The following is an 18,813-nucleotide window of genomic DNA, read 5'->3' on the forward strand; positions in this document are numbered from 1 at the left end:
TTCAAGAGTGTTCTTGAAAAATCTGGACCTTTGGCTGGAAGACATATGGAAATAAAGTAATGGATTATTATGAAAGAAAAAACACCTATAAGATCATTTGGGGGGCTCACTTCCTGCGCTAATGAAATGGATAATCAAAAGAAGTTCATTTCTTCCAAAGTAGTACTATGACTTTTGATGGATCATTCAAATTTAACCGATAATTTATATATGATAAAATGTACCAGTTATGTGAATGTAAATCGATGAAAATGGCAAATATAAAGAAAGATCAATATAAAGAACAATCTCACCACCTTAATAAAAAGATTATATCATGGCATGTGCTGATGGTTCACACCTAACATCTTAGCTATTCAGGAGGCTGAGATCTGAGAATCAGGTTTTGAAGCCAGCCTGGGCAGAAAAGTTTGCAAGACTCTGATCTCCACTAACCTATTAAAAGGCAGACATGGAGCTCTGGCTCATATGGTAGAGTGCTACCCTTGGGCAAAAGAAACTCAGGGACAGTGCCCAGGCCCTATGTTCAAACACCAAGACTAGCACCAAAAAAAAAAAAAAGTACATCCTTTAATTAAAGTAAGTCAAACCAAGAGATTGAAAGGATATACGTTTTTCTATCACTAGAACTAATGTATGAATAAATAAATATCTGCTTCAGGATTTGTGGGAGAAGTCAAGCGGTGTAACTTCTTAGAAGGGACAATTCACAGTCCCCCTGAAAACATCAGGAGTGGGGTCCTCAACAGTGGATGGACAAGAGGAAGAGATAAAGGAATGAAGAGAGGAAGGGAAAGAAAATCCAGTTATACAGTTCAATGCATACCTATGAAATTAAGAAAATTGAGGGAAGAAGTGGGGTTGGGAGGATGAGAGAGAATGATGAAATGGGTGACATTGATTAAGATGCATTGTATTCATTAACTGCTTGGTTAACTGGAAACATCTTTGTGCAACTACCTAAAGATAATAATAATAATAATAATAATAATAATAAAGAAAAGAGTATAATGCTTCTGCTACACAGGATGAAAAGCTTCCAGAGATCACCTGTAGAGCCCTATGACAATGATTGTATTTCATTGTGTGTTGAAATTTGCTGAAAGGGGTTAGTAGGTCTTAGTTTTTATCAGGACAAATAACCTTGTCAGGTGCTGGACCTTTTAATTAGCTTAACACCAGTATCACTTTGGTTTCGTTTTGTTTTGATATGCCTTAAATACATGCAACATTCTTGCTAATGATATAAATAGGAAGTCAATGTCCATATTCTTGGATGCAAGGGATTATTACCCTGTGAATTATAACAAGTTTTCCTAATTTTGTGTCCATTTCTAATTTATTTTTCAGCATCTTCTAACTGCAAATACTCATTTGAACTAGTTTGTAATACCTAGTGTCCCCTTCATTAACCAACAGCTTAAATGTAAATACATATGAAAAACTAAGTACACACAGTTTTATTTGTCAATTATATTCCCTCTGGAAGCTGTGAAGTAAATGTTATTACTTTTTGTTTATTTGTTTATTGTGCCAGTCTTGGAGTTTGACTAAAGGTCTTTGATGCTGTTCCATAGCTTTCTCACTCCCCCACTTGAACTACAGCTACACTTCCAGTTTTTTGGCTGTTAAATGGAGATAGGAGTCTTGTCGATTTTTTTGGCCTGGGCTGGCTTCAAACCACCTTACTCAGATCTCAGCCTCTGGAGTATGCAGGAATACAGGCACATACTACCAGCACCTGATATAAATTTACTGTGGGAGATAACGAGGGATGGAGTAATGATGATTAAAAACAAATGTACTTATTGTCTTACCTATGTAATGGTAACCCTCATTCACTTTTTCAATTAAAAAAATCCTAACTAGTCACAGGTTAAGATAAACTTTTCATATAAAAAAATTACTGTTGATAAAGTGTCATATGTAAAAAAAATACTTCAAATAGAAATAAACATACTGATAGGAAACACCTGAACTTTCTCATTTGACTTGGGAAAATAAAACAAACCTCCAAAGTGTAGATTTCGAGAAATAAATTCTGTGTGCATAATTTTTAAAAAACCTGTTATTCAAATTACTTCTACAGAAAATATTGTAACTAAGCAACACAGAGGTCTAAGCTTATGCAATTGATTCAGAAGGCAAATAAACAAATGGGAAATATTTATATTGCAAACACATTAATGTCATTTAAAATATTAAAGCTGCTTAATGGCACAACAAAATTATCATGGCATGATCTCAATTTGGTTATATTTCATATATGCATACATACATACAAAATTGTGTGTATACATATGTGCATATATATGTATATGTGTGTGAGTATAATGTATGCCACATACTCATATTCAACATCTAACTGGAGCCAGGCATTTGTTGCTCATGCCTGTAATCCTAGCTATTTAGGAGGCTGAGATCTAAAGATCACAATTTGAGGCCAACTCAGACAAGATAGGGTGAGACTCCTATCTCCAATGAACTACTTAGAAAAAGCCAGAAGTGGCATTATGACACAAGTGGTAGATCACTAGCTATGAGCACAAAAGTTCACCAACAGCACTGAGGCCCTGAGTTCAAGCCCCAGGACTGGCACAAAAGAAAAAGGAAAAGAAGAAAGGAATCTAATTAGGCCAATTTATCAATTAGAGTTAGTAATAGTAATTTTGTTATAAACATTTCACATCTGTGTACTTAGTGAAATCTCCCTCTGGCACTCTTTCAAGATGCAATTCCTGGATATGAAAAGAAGAGGAGAAAAACATCCCACTACAATCTTTCATCTTTCCTTTGATGTGAGTGAATAAAATGTTTTTAGATATTAGGAAGATTTTATATGGGATATCATTCTATATTATTGATATTTTCATATTGATCTTTCCTTCCAAATTTTCTAGGATAATTTCTTGTCCAATAGCAATTGTCACATAAACTACTTTTTGATCTGTATAAAGAATAGTCTTCATAAATAGCTATGAAATATACACAGCATAACAATATAAGTAAATCATGGATAAAAGTGAAGAGATGTTTATTAAAAAATTGAAGATCAAAATATCTCGTTCTTTGTTTTTTTTTTCTCTCATTATTTTTGTGCCAGATGTCAACCTTGAACTAAAGGCCTTTAATTCTTGCTTGTCTATTTCATTAGAGGCTGGTGCTCTGCCACTTGAACTACAGCTCTATCTGGCTTTTTGATGGTTAATTAGAGATAAGAGTCTGAGCTGACTGGGAACTGTGATCCTCAGATCTCAGCCTCCTGAGTAGCTAGGATTACAGATGTGAACCATCAATGCCTGCTCTCAATGAATTCTTTGCATAATATTTCTTTTTGGGTCCTCTCTAGCTAAAAAAACAAAACAAAACAAAATTAGCATTGGCCCTTGTCATTCACATCTGTTTCTTTCACACTCAGCTATCAAAAAAAAAGCCAGTCTCATTTTTGTTTAGAAGTCATGAGATTTGAATTATCCATTCTGCAGCTGCCGTTGAATTGCATTCATTAAATCTACAGAACTGGGGAGGGGGCATGTTTTAGTTTTGGCTGATTTTGTAAACACTTGTCATGTTTAAAGACAGTAGTTATTATTCCATAATGAAAGACACACTTGGATGCTAATATCTTTTCCTGAAGCTACATGAACACAGAGTTTCATGTGAATTAAACTTTACCACTGAGTACAACTATCTGTAAGAATGCTAAGACAATAAGAGAAAGCAATTCTGTTAAAATAATAATTACTTTTTTTTGCTGGGCACTGGTACTTCATGCCCTTGTAATGATCTGAGGATCAGGATGTGAAGCCAGCCTGGGTGGAAAAATGTATGAGACTCATATTTCTAATTAAACAGTAAAAAGCCAGAGCTGAGGTATGGTAGAGCACCAGCCTTGAATAAAACAGCCAAGTGAGAGCTCAAGGCCCAGAGATCAAGCCCCAGTAGTAGCTTAAATAAACAAACAAAAAAGGATTATTTATTTTTCTATATAATTTTTTTCAACTCTGGCAAATGTTAGACAGAAAATAGTCCTGTTTTCTAAGATGTCTAAAAGCATGTCAATGGTTATTATATTTTGTCTCGTTCCATGCTCAGACTTATAACTGCTGCTACTCAGGAGTCTGAGATCTGGAGGATTGAAGTTCGAATTCAGCTGAGGCAAAACAAAACAAAACAGAAAAACAAAAAAGCCCATCCCAGCTGAGTTCACGAGACTCCATTTTCAAATAACCAGCTACAGCAAGTCTAGGGTTGAGCACCAACACAGCAAGTATGAGGCCCTGTCCAGAATTATATGAAAACACTGATCAGTAATCTACCTTTGTGGAGGGAAAGTTTATGGCACTCGGATCCTTGAGCTTGCTGTCATGGTCATGGTGCGAAGTACTCACACAGTAACGAAGCGCAGAGTTTCTTCTTTGCTGATGTTGTAGGATATCTCAGATGCAAATCCAGTCACAAAAAAACAAAGCCACAAAAAAAAGCCACATTTTGAGAGGTCAAATGGGGAGTCTTGATTAAAAGATGGGCTTCCACAGATGGACTCTTGCTGAAAAGATCTGCAAAACCCAGAACAAAGCCTGAACCAAGCTATTAAAGACAAAATCCACAAGCTTGGGTGGCAGCTAAGCAAAAGCAGGCCTTATTAGGAAGTAGCTCAGGTACCAGCATAACTTTTCTATCTAGGAAATAGACACCTCAACCTTCCCCTATAGGAGATAAGCTTCAGCCTTTCCAGATAGGGGAAATCTTAGAGGCTACTCAGAAGTTGGTGATTCAAGCCATTGAGGGAGGTTATCAAGGTAGAATCAGAGCATTTTCTATGCAAAGGTTTGGCAAAGCTATGACATCTGGATTTCTCTGAAGCTGATCCCTCCTAGCTCACCTTGAGCTAAGCATCTGCATTCAGTGAATGGCTTCTCTCACCTCTAGGCTTTTCACACTAGGTGGAGAGCAAGAGGCACCAGGGATGGCTGCAAGAAGTTACGTAGACTCACTCATCATGTTATAAAGTCATGGAAGCAGGAAGTGTTTAGATTCTGTGTCACAGCTGTAATACGTTGTGAAACAGAAACACGGGGAAAGAAAAGCTTATCTTTCAAGAGTGCCAACATCTAGTTAAAGGAAAGAAAATTATCAGGACCAGCTCAGGCGCCATTACACCATACCGCGTGACTCTGTGTCCAGTCTCCTGACCCTTCTCTGGTCTCTAGATCTTCTCCAGTCAACATGGCATCCCACTTCAGCGCTCCATTGGAAAATCAGTGGTTTGTTGGTATTATTTTTGTTCTTACTTTCCTCTCTGGCTTTTCCATTGTAATGCTGATTTCTACTGCTCTCTGTCTATCTCTGTCTGTCTGACTCTCTCTCTCAAACACACATGCATATATACATATATATGCATATATATGCATATAGAGAGAGAGAGTGAGAGAGAGCACTATACAATTGGCAAGCCAACTAGTTTGGACTTAAGAAAACTTTAATTCAAATGTTTTGAATTAATCCTAGCTCCCCAGGAGGCTGAGATCAGAGGATCACAATTTAAATGCAGCCCAGGGTGGGAAAGTCTGTGAGACTCTTATCTCTATCAAAAGCCAGAAGTGGAGGTGTGACTCACGTGGTAGAGGGCCAGCCTTGAGCATAAAAGCTAAGGGACAGTGTTAGGAAATGGAGTCAGGTGGGTATTAGAATAAAGAAAGAATGCAGAAGATCTCAATAGACCAGATCCACTTTAATAGAAAGGTGGAGAGGGATGCAGTGGTGACCTGAGGAATCAGGAGACACAGGCCACATGGAAAGGGGTCAGGGGTGGAGGGACTTAAGTAAGGTCATGAGTGCGAACAGGGTCACAGGTAGTTGGAAGATTCAGAGAGTTTACAGGGTAGGTCTGGCTCTGGGAAAAAATTGCTTGCCTAAGTCCCTTGCCCTTCTGCTTCAAGGAGCTCAGCCCTCTCAGTTGGGGCCAGGAGAGTGGGCTTTCATATTTGATTACGATTCTGGGCTGGCGAATTTCAGGAAGGTCCCCCAGGGAAGGGTTGTCAGTGGCCAAACCGCTGGAGCAATACTGAATTATGAGAGCAAAGCAAATCCCCATCAGATGGTGCCTAGGCCCTGAGTTTAACCCTTAAGGCATTATGCGCGCTCGCGTGTGCGCACACGCACAAACACACACACACACACACACACACACACACACACACACACACACACAAAAGGAAGAAAGAAAAGAAAAAGAAAAAGTGTTGAATTGATAAAAAGCCTAATGTTAATAATAATAAAAGAAAAACAAAAACCAAACAGTACCAAGTAAACCACTCTGTGCTTTCTCCTTTCAACTTCATACAACATCCTTGAAGAGCAGTGTTAGTATTATGCTCACCTTCCGTCCTCAGCTCCACCCAGACTTGAGCCCCTCCCATCCCCAGAGTTCCCACCATACAGCTGGCCCCTCCCTCCCTCTGCCCAGATGCACCTGAGCTCCCATCTACCTCACTTCCTACCCCCCAGGCCCCTCCCGCTACCTGGATGATGAAGGGTGTGAGACATGGCTCCTCTAATAAACCTTGTAATAATCTTTCTCCTGTGTCTGCCTGCTTCTGCATGGTCCCCTGGATGGGCATGAGGGATCCTTCAGAGCTGGAGACAGTGTATCAAGAGGCTTGTCATGGCACACACATTTGGACTTTAATCACCAAAGCCTACCTCTAAATTTACAGCCCTGGTACATTTCCCAGGCCTGCCCCCCACCCCTACCCCTCCACCCGCCTCCACTGTCACAGCTCAGGTCCTATCCAACTGCTTCTGGGTTTCTTAGCAGCTTCCTTTTGTTTCCCTGGCACCAGTCGCTTCCTTCTTCAACCTGTTCCCTGCAAAGCTGGCATCTTTGTGCTTTGAAATGAGAATTCTGATCTGTTATTGTCATAATGAGATTTTTTTTGGTAGCACAGCTGCTTGAAGGACACAATTTCAGATTGTGAATAGGGTGTATAAGACTCTTCCCAATTTGAAATCTTAGTCCTGAACTCACCCACCATCATCATTATGTATATGGCTCACTGCATTCCTAGATGAGGATGGAAACAAAATTGATATCTGTCCATCGTTTCACCCTTCCACTTTGCACAGTTCTTGAGACATGAGTTATCTCCCATCATTACTTGATAATTATGTATGTATTTACAAATATCAAGGCATGCGTCTTTTAAATTGATACATAAGTAATGATTAGGACACGTGTAAAGTTAACCATTACAAAAAATCTGAACTAGGGCTGGGAAGGTGGCTCAGTGGTAGAGCACTTGCCTTGCATGCATGAGGCCCTGGGTTCGATTCCTCAGCACCACATAAGCAAAAAAGAAAAACCCGGAAGTGGCACTGTGGCTCAAGTGGCAGGGCGCTAGCCTTGAGCTGAAGAGCTGAGGGACAGAGCCCAGGCCCAGAGTTCAGGCCCCACGACCGGACCCAAAAAAAAAAAATCTGAACTAATGTTTCTAAATCTGTTTATAGAGACACTGTAACAAAAATAACACAATGATAAAAGAATATGTTTGTGCATAAAACAGCATTTTCAATTGTGTGTGTGCACGCACTAGTGTGTGTGCTTGCACATGTGTGTGTGCATGCACGCATGTGTGCCAGTTCAGGGGCTTAATGCAGGGCCTTGCACTCTCTCTTAACTTCTTCTTCTCTCAAGGTTTGTGCTTTACCCCTTGAGCCATACTTTCACTTCTGGTTTTAGTGGTTAATTGGAAATAAGAGTCTCACACATTTTTCTGTCCAGGCTAGCTTTGAACTGTAGTCCTCAGATCTCATCTTCCTGAGTAGCTAGGAATACATGTACTAGCCACAGTGCCCAGCTCAGTATGCTGAATTTTTAACTGATTTTGAATTGAGCATGTAACTTCCTTGTATCTCATTAGTGTGTGCCAGTCTTGGAGTTTGAACTCAGGCCTGGGTGATGTTCCCAAGCTTTTTGTTGCTCAAGGCCAGTGCTCGACCTCTTGAGCCACAGCTTTATTTATGGCTTTTTGTTGTTGTTATTAAATAAGATTTCTTGCCTTTTTATAATTCTTCAGTTAGCATTAGGTGCACATGAGTGAATCTGTTTTAAAGTGCTTGGTTGAAAGCTTCTGTGAATTATCACGTTGCATTTCCAAATTTAAATATTGATTAATTCAAGGTTTAAACTATAGGGGAATTATCTTCTAAACACAGAAATCTTGAAGGCTTCAGAGTTGATATTTAGCATTGGATGACATGCTTGAGGGCTTAGGTAGAAACACATGTTACAAAAATAATTTGATTAACTCTCAGTCCCTTACCTTAATCAGAACCATTATTTGAAGGATTAAAAATATTTCTACTCCACTTGTTCAGAAAAGTTTAACAGGAAATGCTTTATTATTTTACTGGCTCCATAAACTTCCATAAATTAAAAAAAAGCACAGCTTCTTTTTTAATTCAATCATATTGCATTCAAGCCTTTTGCATTTATTCTAAATGCATTTAATTAATCCCTTTCACTATGGTCGTCATAATAATTAACTACAAATCCCTGATGTTTATTTGATGACTGTTTGTTAAACATTCAAAGGTTGCCAAGAGAAGGTAAAGAGTAAAATAATTTTAGATAAGCCCACTGCATACATCCTCACAGCTTTCATCATTCAGATGACAATCAAAAATCACCTTCTATTAATCCTTTTCCCCCTTTATTCATGTATTAGTTTATACTAATCAAGCCAACTCAATTAATCATCAAGGAACCAGGTCTGTATGAGGGATAATCGATAGGCCTCGCTGTGGAGAAATTGATTCCTCACCCTCTTCAGCATTCAATGACTCAGACTGAGAATTCTGTTCATTTAAAGACAGTCCAAAAAAAAAAAAGTGCCACTAGAAGAATCTGAGATAAAACTATGAATGCAATATTTCTTGAGTTCCCAAAGGAGTGCGTGTCTCCATCAGTGAAAGAGAGCTGTGTAAAACTGGTGACATTTCCCTCTCAGTGCTGTCCAGAGAGACCCAGGAGCATGGCATGTATCTTCCTCACTCCCGGTGGCTCGCTGTCAAGACTCCGTGAGCAGCAAGACTTATTAAAAAGCAAAGACTAAGGGGCCCCCACTTCCAGCCAGAACTGTAACTATTGCTGCTGTCATGCCACTAACCTAGAGGGACTTGGGAGGGGTGGGGAGAGTTAGACCCTACTGGTGGTCTAACTTAAAGAAAGAATGAAGCTGGGTGCCAGTGGCTCACGCAGCACCCAAGCCCAGAGTTCAAGCCCCACAACTGACACAAAAAGAAAGAAAGGAAAAAAGAAAGAAAGAAAGAAGGATCATAAAAAATTTTAATGCAATGGCCCATATTTACTCCTCAAAGGATATTGAAATGCTATGGATTTGGTAATTATTTGAATAAATGTCAAATAATGCAGATATACTATATAAATTTAATATCTAGATATATGCCCAATACATTGGTTAACTTTGTAATACATCCATTCATGTTTGATGAAGACCTGTAATGTGGTGGTTCATGCCTTTAAAACCAATTTAGGAGGCTGAGGTAGGAGGATCGGGAGTTCAAGGTCAGCCTGGGCTAAGGCTGAAACTAGATTTTGTACCTTGTCATCTCCTTCATGCTTGCAAGATACTATATTTTTTGTGTCCCATAAATTCCTTTATGCTTGCTCATCTTCACTCTATTTACCCTCTAACCATTAGTATAATCTATACTAGATTTATCCAGACTCATTCATTTTAGGATGGCCCCTACCTTAGGGCCAATGAGAAAGCTGAGAGTTGAAATACTAGGAATTCAAATATCCTCAGCATTCTTCTCATAATAATTCTTAGCATGCTAACTTTGTTCAGTGAATGTCTAAATAATTGGATATGTCCCATTCTTTGGTCTCTTAATGTCACCCAGTTTATTTATAACCCATTCTCTAGTGTTATATATGTTCATTATGTATATATTCTGGACCTGAGGACATTCTGGCTGTGGTTCTTCCCATTCTTCATATTTACCATCATTCTAGGGATCTGGGCTCTAGTTTTGCTTTGTTCTGTTAGAGTTACGTTTTTCTCTGCTGTTTGTTGTTGTTGTTGTTGTTGTTGTTTTTCTTGGTTTTGTTTTTGGCATCAAGTTTCTACGTTAAAGAAAAGTGCTATTTTGGCATCTTATTTAATTGTGTTGTCTTAGAATTTGGTCAGATACAAGGTCATAGTATATTAGGCCTTTTTTTCAAACTTACGCTGTAAAAGCCTTGCCTTGAAAGATGTGAGATTAAAATTAACTGTGACATGTAAAAGCTACATATTTTATTATCCTCTGTTAATGAAATAACAAGATGAGGAAAATCAAGAGAGAAAGAAAGCAGATCTGTGCTTTTCTCTGAGTCTGGAGCTTGACTGTATGTAGATACTGAAGAACTTTTCAGATTAATAGAAATATTTCAAGGCTAGCTTTCTGTAATGGGTGTGTAACCATAAATTCACTAAAATAAATGAAAAACAGGTAAATGTTATGGAATACATTACAATACTTCATAATAAGGCTGTAAAAGTGAATAGTCAGAATCAAGGAGACATTAGGAGGAACAGGTACACCAAGATTGTCCATTTATTTTCCATATATTGATAACTGCTAAAGTTGATTGATGGGTAGTTGGGTTCATTATGCTAATATAAATGTATATAAAATGTTGTTATATGTATGAAATTGTACATATGAAAGTATATGGAGAGATTCATTTTAATTTTCATAAGTTTATAGGAAAAGAACAAATGGGCTCCGGCGGCTCATCCTTGTAATTCCAGATATTCAGGATACTGAGATCTGAAAATTGTGATTCAATGCCACCCTGATGAGGAAAGTATATGAATATCTTATCTCCAATTGCCAAAAAGCTGGAAGTAGTGGTTCAAGTGGTAGAGCACCAACCTTTAGTACAAAAGCTAAGGGACAGCACCCTGGCCATGACTTCAAGCCTCAATACCAACACTATTTCCTCAGTACCTCTCTTTCCAGCTTCTTGGTGATGAATTGGAGATCAGAGTCTCATGGATTTTCCTGCCTGGGCTGGCTTCAAATCCAGGATTACAGGTGTGAGCCACCAGTGCCCAGCTTCAGCCCTTGGTGTTAGGCCTGTGGATGATTTGTGTGATGATTTGCAGATGTGCCATTAATATATGGGTTCTAAGGTGCCATTGGACTATGGATTCATGATCTTACCATTTAATCTTGTGTGCTTTCTTTTGCATTTTAAAGTCCTGAAAACATAGGCAAAATTACAAGAAATAACAAGATTTGTCAGTAAAGTATATTTTGCCCACTAGTGTGCTTTATATAGATTTGATATTAAGGGTAATTTTCAAGTAATTTTCTATTTCTCTCCTCATTATTCTTGGTGGCTTATTACTATCCACTTTAATCACATTTCAGGACTTTTCTGTTTCTGTCTTACAAATTAAACTCCCCCTTCTCCCAGATGTCCTCAGTATCTGGTTTGGATGATACTCTTGTTGTGTGTTTGCCAATCCTGGGGCTTGCATTCAGGGTCTAGGCATTGTATCTGAGAGCATTTTTTGCTCAAAGTTAGTGCTCTACAACTTCAGCAGCTGCTCCACTTCTGGCTTTTTGATGGCTAATTGGAGATAAGAGTGTCATGGACTTGAACTGTGACCCTCAGATCTCAGCCTCCTAAGCAGCTAGGACTACAGGCATGAGCCCTCAGTGCCTGGCTTTGCATGTATTTCATGACTAACTCATATTTGAAAGTCTGAATGATGGAGCTAGACTGAAGCTATTGAGTCCCCTCAGTAGCTTTCCACAGCCTTCAAACATGAATTTGGATTTTATTTCTTATTCCAAGCTCTCAGTCAGAGCTATCATCACCCACTAGCTACTACAGAAACTCTTTACCCACTCAACTATTTCTAACTATTTCCAAAGATGTTAGTGTGTATACTTCCACAGTTACTGCTTTCCAGGGTGATTTTTAAAAATAAGTTTTTATTGTAAAAATACTGTACAAAAGGGTTACAGTACATGAGCAAGGTCATGAGAACATTTCCTATCAAGCATTGTTGCCTCCTTTGTTTTTCTTCTACCACCGCTCCCTCCCACAACTACACTCCCACCCATCCCCAGCCTAAATTGTAAAGTTTGTTTTTCAACATAGTGCCTTGTACATCTTATTGTTACAATGGGTCAACCTGTATCCCTAGTTAAATGATTTGTTTTTTCCCTTCCCCTCCACAAATTATACCAACATCAAATAAAATGAAAACAGAGGTTATACTGTGGGGGGGAGGAACATGGAATTCTATGCCTCCATCAGAAAGAATGACATCACCTCATTTGTTAGAAAATGGAAAGACTTGGAAAAAATTATACTAAGTGAAGTGGGCCAGGCCAAAGAAACATAGGTCCCATGGTTTCCCTTATTTGCAACAACAAGTATATGTCTGGGACAAGCAGAAAAGGTCAAAAGCTATGTACATATGATCAGAAAAGATGAAGTTAAGCGAAATGAACCCAAAGATAGGGACACGTGTTTTTTTTTTCTTTCTTGCTATTGTTTCTAACGTATTTATAAGGTACCATGGTGATTTTTTTTTTAATGTGTGTGACAGCTGGTCATGAGGCTTGAATTTAGGTCCAGGGTGCTGTCCCAGTGCTGAAGGCCAGTATCCTACTGCTTGAGCCACAGCTCCACTTCTAGCCATTTTGGTAACCGACTGGAGATAAGAGTCTTATAAATGTTCCTGCCCAGGCTGACAATGAACAGCAATCCTCAGCTTTCAGCCATGGAGTAGCTAGAATTTCAGGTGTGAGCCACCAGTGCCCAGCTCAATTATCTTCTTTCTGTTTTATTTTTGCTTGTCTAGTTTAAGGATATTTAGAGATGTTTCAGTCTCTAAAAATAAAACACAACAGCTTATCTTTAATACTAGCTTATATAAAGCAATGCAATGAAATAGTGTCTAAATATTTAGATAGTATAAAAGAATATAAGAAAAATGACATATTTTTTTTCAGATTTCAAGCCTTAGTCACCAGAGGCAACAACTAAGTGCCTCATTTATACCACTGTAAAAAAGTTAAACACATCCTGTAATATACTTCGTAATGGATTTTAAAGCCATTTTGTATCAGACCATTCAGATGAACACATTCTTTTGGACAGGTGCATCTATTATATAGAAATGATAACGAGTTTTTAAAGCAATTGTCATATGAACTCCTTCCTTCCTTCCTTCCTTCCTTCCTTCCTTCCTTCCTTCCTTCCTTCCTTCTCCTCCTTCACTCCCTCCCTTTTTACTTCACTTCCTTCTTTCTCCTCTAATTTTTATTCCCTCTTCTATTCACTCCTTTCTTTGCTCCTTACTTTTCTTTTTTCACTATTATATAAAATAACAACATTGCAATAAGTAATAGGTCTGCATGTATCTTAAGGCAAATTCTGAACAATGGCATTGACAAAGGATTTATACTTTTATTTTTTTTCATGCTTATACTGGGGCTCTCACTTGGCTTTTTTGCTCCAAGTTAGCTCCCTATCACTTGAGCCACAGCTCTACTTCTGATGTTTTGCTGGTTAATTGGAGGTAAAAGTCTCTTAGACTTTTCTGCTCTGGCTGGTTTCCAACCATGATCGTCAGATGTCAGTGTCCTGAGTAGCTAGGATTGTAAATTTGAACCGCTAGTGCCAAGTCTGTACCTTTTATGAAGTCTGTATCTATTATGGTTCAGATTTCAAATATCACCCTAAAACTTTGTGTTGTTAGCTTGGTCTTCAATTGATGGCTCTGTTGGGAGGTGGTAAGAAGTCTAAGAGGTGGGTATAGTTAAGGCTCAATGGGGCCATGCCAAAACAATGGAGCCCAGCAGAAACTTCTAGATCCAGTAGATAAAATAAACCTTTTTCCCCTTTAAGTTGCTTTTCTAGGTGTTTTGTCATTGCAATGAAAAAGCAACTAACATAGACTCAAAGGCAGTGCTCTTTCTCTCTCTCTCTCTCTCTCTCTCTCTCTCTATATATATATATATGTATATATATATATATGTATATATATATATATATATATACACTGTACTCTTATTAGTCATGCATGAATCTAGTTTTCTCAAACTCTTAAATGTTATGAAATAGGACATTTAAAGCTTCCATTCAAATTTAACAATGCATTCATTGAACATTTTAGGCATTTTATTTTTCTTCCAGAAATCATTCATTTCTTTCTCAATGTAGTGCTTTTAAAAATGGTTTTAATTGCCAGGTGCTGGTGGCTCATGTCTGTAATCCTAGCTATTCAGAAGGCTGAGCTCTGAGGATCACAATTCAAAGCCAGCCCAGGCAAGAAAGTCCATGAGACTCTCATCTCCAATTAACTACTAGAAAACCAGAAGTGGTGTTGTGGCTCAAGTAGTAGAGCTCTAGCCTTGAAGTGAAATGCTCAGGGACAGAGATTAGGCCCAGAGTTCAAGCACTGTGACTGGAAAAAAAAAGTTTTAATTAAGAAAGTTGTACAAGAACTTGCACTGCTGTCTTGACCAGAAAGGCTTATGGCAGATAAGACCTTCCTATGAGAACTATTAGAAGAGCCAGCTAAGTTCCAGAACTCCTATTCAGAGTCCTGGATAGCTACTGAGACAATGAGAGCTAGAAAGGCAGACTACGGAGACTAGAAACTGAAGAAACACAGCAAGAAGAAATAATTCCTCTACTGCTTTCATCCCCTTTGTCCAGAGTCAGTACTCAGGGAATGTATGTGCTATGAGCACTAAAAGAACAGAACAGCTTGCTTAGGAAATTTCAAGAAATTTCAACCCCTCAAGAAATCTGACAATTCTGGACCACCATAGGCTGACAAATAAATAAATAAATAAGCAAAAAACTCTAAAAAAATAGAGCAAAGTGTTAACCGTCTCTTACCAGTACTGAGGCCTATCTGGAATGGGTCAGTGCACACTGTATGAGATGCTAACTGATGTTCTGAGGGGCTAGGGATGGATTGGGGTTGAGCTGAGCTATTATGTATAGGAATGACAAGTGGTGTGTGTGTGTGTGTGTGTGTGTGTGTGTGTGTGTGTGTGTGTGTGGTATGTGTTTAATATTTGTTTTGTTTTCACAAGGACCAATATTTCTGATTAAAAGAAAGTTGAATGTCTTTAAGATATTTAAATCTTTCTGACCTCTCTCTCTCTCTCTCTCTCTCTCTCTCTCTCTCTCTCTCTCTCCATGTATGTGTGTGTGTGTGTGTGTAACTTTCTATTTATTTATTTATTTGTACCGGTATTGGAGCTTGAACTTAGGGCCTAACACTCTCACTTTATTTTGTTTTTGTTTTTGTTTTTGTTTTGCTCAAGTTGGTGCTTTTCCACTTGAGCCACAGCTCCCCTTCTGGTGTGTTAGAGATAAGAATTTCCCAGACTTTTCTTCTCATGCTAGCTTTGAACTGTAGTCCTCATCTTGCAGCCTCCTGTGTAGCCAGGGTGAACAGATATGAGCAACTGGCACCTGGCTGATTTGTTGGCTTTTATTTTATATTATATATTTTACATTTATATATAATTTTATATATTTATATATATTCAGAAAAAGTTCAAAGTTCACAGTGCTTGAGCTGGTTAATATTGATGTGCACCAAACAGAATCTAGGAGTTGGAGGTGTGGCTCCGTTGGTAGAGCACTGGCCAATGAGCAAAAGAGTCAGGTAATGGGGTTTGAGGCCCAGTCTCAGACCAAATAGAAAAAAAGACAAAGAAACTGAGCCTAGCTTCCTATCCTGCACCATGAACAAAATCTAATTCAAAATGAATCTTGTGTCAGATGCCAGTGGCTCATGCCTATATTCCTAACTATTCAAGAGGCTGAGATCTGAGAATAAGAGTTCAAAGCCAGACCGGGTAGGAAAGCCGGTGAGACTTTTATCTTCAATTAACCACCAGGAGCCAGAAGTTACACTGTGGCTCAAAGTAGTAGAGCACTAGCCTTGAGCAAAAAGCTCAGGGACAGTACTCAGACCCTGAGTTCAAGCCCCAGGACTGATAGAAAAAAAATCTTTTATATAAACAACCTAACCTTGTGTAACTCAAGGCAAAAAGACCATATGGGCACTCAAAGTCAGTAGAAGAAAATAAATAATAAGTACAAGAGATTAAATTAATGAAATAGACACTTTAAAAAATCTAAGTCCATCTTCAGCCATCATTAGGGGACAGACATTGGTTTCAGGTTAAATGGAGAGACTTGGGGCCTGGGAGGGAGAAAGGAGTGAAGAGTTAAAGCACAGACTCCAGCCACAGGTACGGCCTGGGGGCCTACAGCTCCATCTTTGTCCTTAGAGGTTTTTTAGAAGAATTGCTATCATTTTACCATTGGAATAAGACAAAGAAGGAATAAGTTGCCTGACAGATGATCTCTGGGGTTTTTCTTTTCCTTCAAGGTGATAGAAGGCAGGGCATGTTTGAGAGGCAGTTTGCCTTCCACACAAGTGTTAATCAAGGCCTTTCTAGAAGTTCAAGGTGAGCACAGAGGGACAACAGCAGAGAATAGCTCAGATCAGAGGGCCCAACCAAGTGAGTTAATTCACAGACCCAGCAAAAAGCATCCTTTAAGTTGTCTCTTGCATAACTAATCTGCCAACAAACTGGAAAACCTCAAAGAAATAAATTCACTTCTGGACACATAATCTACCAAAATTAAAACATGAAGAGACAGAATTCTTGAACACACCTAAAATTTTAATCTACAAAATTAAATCAGTAATAAGAAATTTCTCAACAACAACAACAACAACAATCAGGACCAGATGGCTTCAGTGCTGAATTCTGTAAAATCACTTACAAGTATAGTTTAAAAAAATGTTCTTTTGTTTGTTTTTGTGCTGGTCTTTGGGCTTAATCTCTGAGCTTGAGACACAGCTATACTTCTAGCATTTTGTTGGAGATAAGAGTATCATGGATTTCCCACCCAGGCTGGCTCTGAACCCATGATCCTCAGATCACAGCCTTTGGAATAGCTAAAATTATGGGTGTGAGCCACCAGCACCTAGTTAGGACTGGTATAGTTTTAAGTCTTTAGCTATGTAATAAGTCTCCCTTCTCAGCCCTTTACCTTGTCTCTGTATTCAGATTATGGGGGTGAGTAGCTGTACCTGACAGGAGGAACTTTTGGGGTTTAGGTGTGGGGTCTGAAATATCAGTTGCCACTATACAAACCAACAGTAGCATTTTCATGTACCAATGAATGCAAAAGAAATATACCAACACTAAATGCAAAAGAATTTTCTTTTTTTGACCAGTATTGGGGCTTGAACTCAGGGCCAGGACCCCATTCTTTAGCTTTTTACCTCAAGGTTGGTTCTTTACCACTTGAGCCACAGCTCTACTTCTGGATTTTTGGTAGTTAATTAAAGATAAGAGTCTCATGAACTTTTCTGCCTGGGCTGGCTTTGAACTATAATCCTCAGATCTCAGCCTCCTGAATAGCTAGGATTACAGATGTGAGCCACCAGAACTTGGCTTCACTGAAAAAGAAATTTAAATAGGATTTCTTTATGTAGTCCCCCTCCCCCCAAAAAATGCCTGGGAATACATTTAACCAAGGACGTGAAAGATCTCTATAACAAAAATTAGAAAATACGCTTAAATGAAATGAAATTAGAAGGTATCCAGTATTTTCTACCACAATCAGTTGCTTTATACATACATATTGTTCATGCATTTTTTCCGGTTTTGTTCTGTTTAATTCCAATTAGAATGTATTTTATTCAACAGACTGTTTATTTAAATGATATATATGGTATTTCTGTTTTGGTACTACTAAGGTTGTGTGTGTGTGTGTGTGTGTGTGTGTGTGTGTGTGTGTGTGTGAGAGAGGGGGGGGGGCAAAAACTCAGGGCTGGGTACTGTCTCAGTTTTTTGTTTAAGGGTAGCAATATACCACACTGCCTCGTTGGCTTTTGATGATTCATTGGAGAACAGTGTCTCACAGACATTCCTGCCTAGGCTGTCTTTGAACTGCGATTCTCAGATCTCAACTTCCTGGATAGTTTGGATTATAGTCATAAACCACCAGTACCCAGTACCACTAAGGTTTTAACTCAGGACCTTGCACTCACCAGATAGGTGCTCTGCAGTCTGATACCTCTTTCCAACCATTTTCTGCCCTGTCCTTTTGGATAGAGTCTTTCGCTTTTGCTCACAATCTGCCTTTGACTATAATTTACCTTCTTGCAGTCTCCCAGGCGGCTGGAATTGCACACACATGCCATCATTCCCAATTTATTTATTAAGATGGATTCTGGCTCACTTTTTGCCTAAACTGGATTCCGGCTGTGTGATCTTACTGATTTCTGCTTCCTGAATAGCTGAGATTGCTGACATGTATACCCACACTTGACCACATTAATCAGGCAGATATACTTAGCCTTGTCTTTGATTTGTTGGTGAATGTGAAAATGTATTTTATATTTTTATTTGTAATATTCTTTTTTTGGCACTTTTCTTTTGCCACGTGGTTTATAGTACTTTGTGTTATTTTGTGTTTCTTTACTTTTGGAAATAATTGGCTATCCAAATAGTGTACTTTTTTATTTGTATGGGTTAGATAAGGAAAATGCCATTCACCTACTTCTCACATCTTCTACATCTCAGAGGATTGTGTTACTTTTCTTGTAAGCTCTACAGTAGCAAGAGTTGCAGACACTCAATCTCTGTTATTTTTCCAATCATTTCTCCTTCGGTTTAGATTTCAACCCACTGTGTTCACCCCAGCCTTTTATCACAACTTCTCCATTC

The sequence above is a fragment of the Dipodomys merriami genome, unplaced genomic scaffold (assembly GCF_024711535.1).
Source record: "Dipodomys merriami isolate MVZ:Mamm:240054 unplaced genomic scaffold, mDipMer1.0.p SCAF_10, whole genome shotgun sequence".
In the NCBI taxonomy this organism is placed as follows: Eukaryota; Metazoa; Chordata; class Mammalia; order Rodentia; family Heteromyidae; genus Dipodomys; species Dipodomys merriami.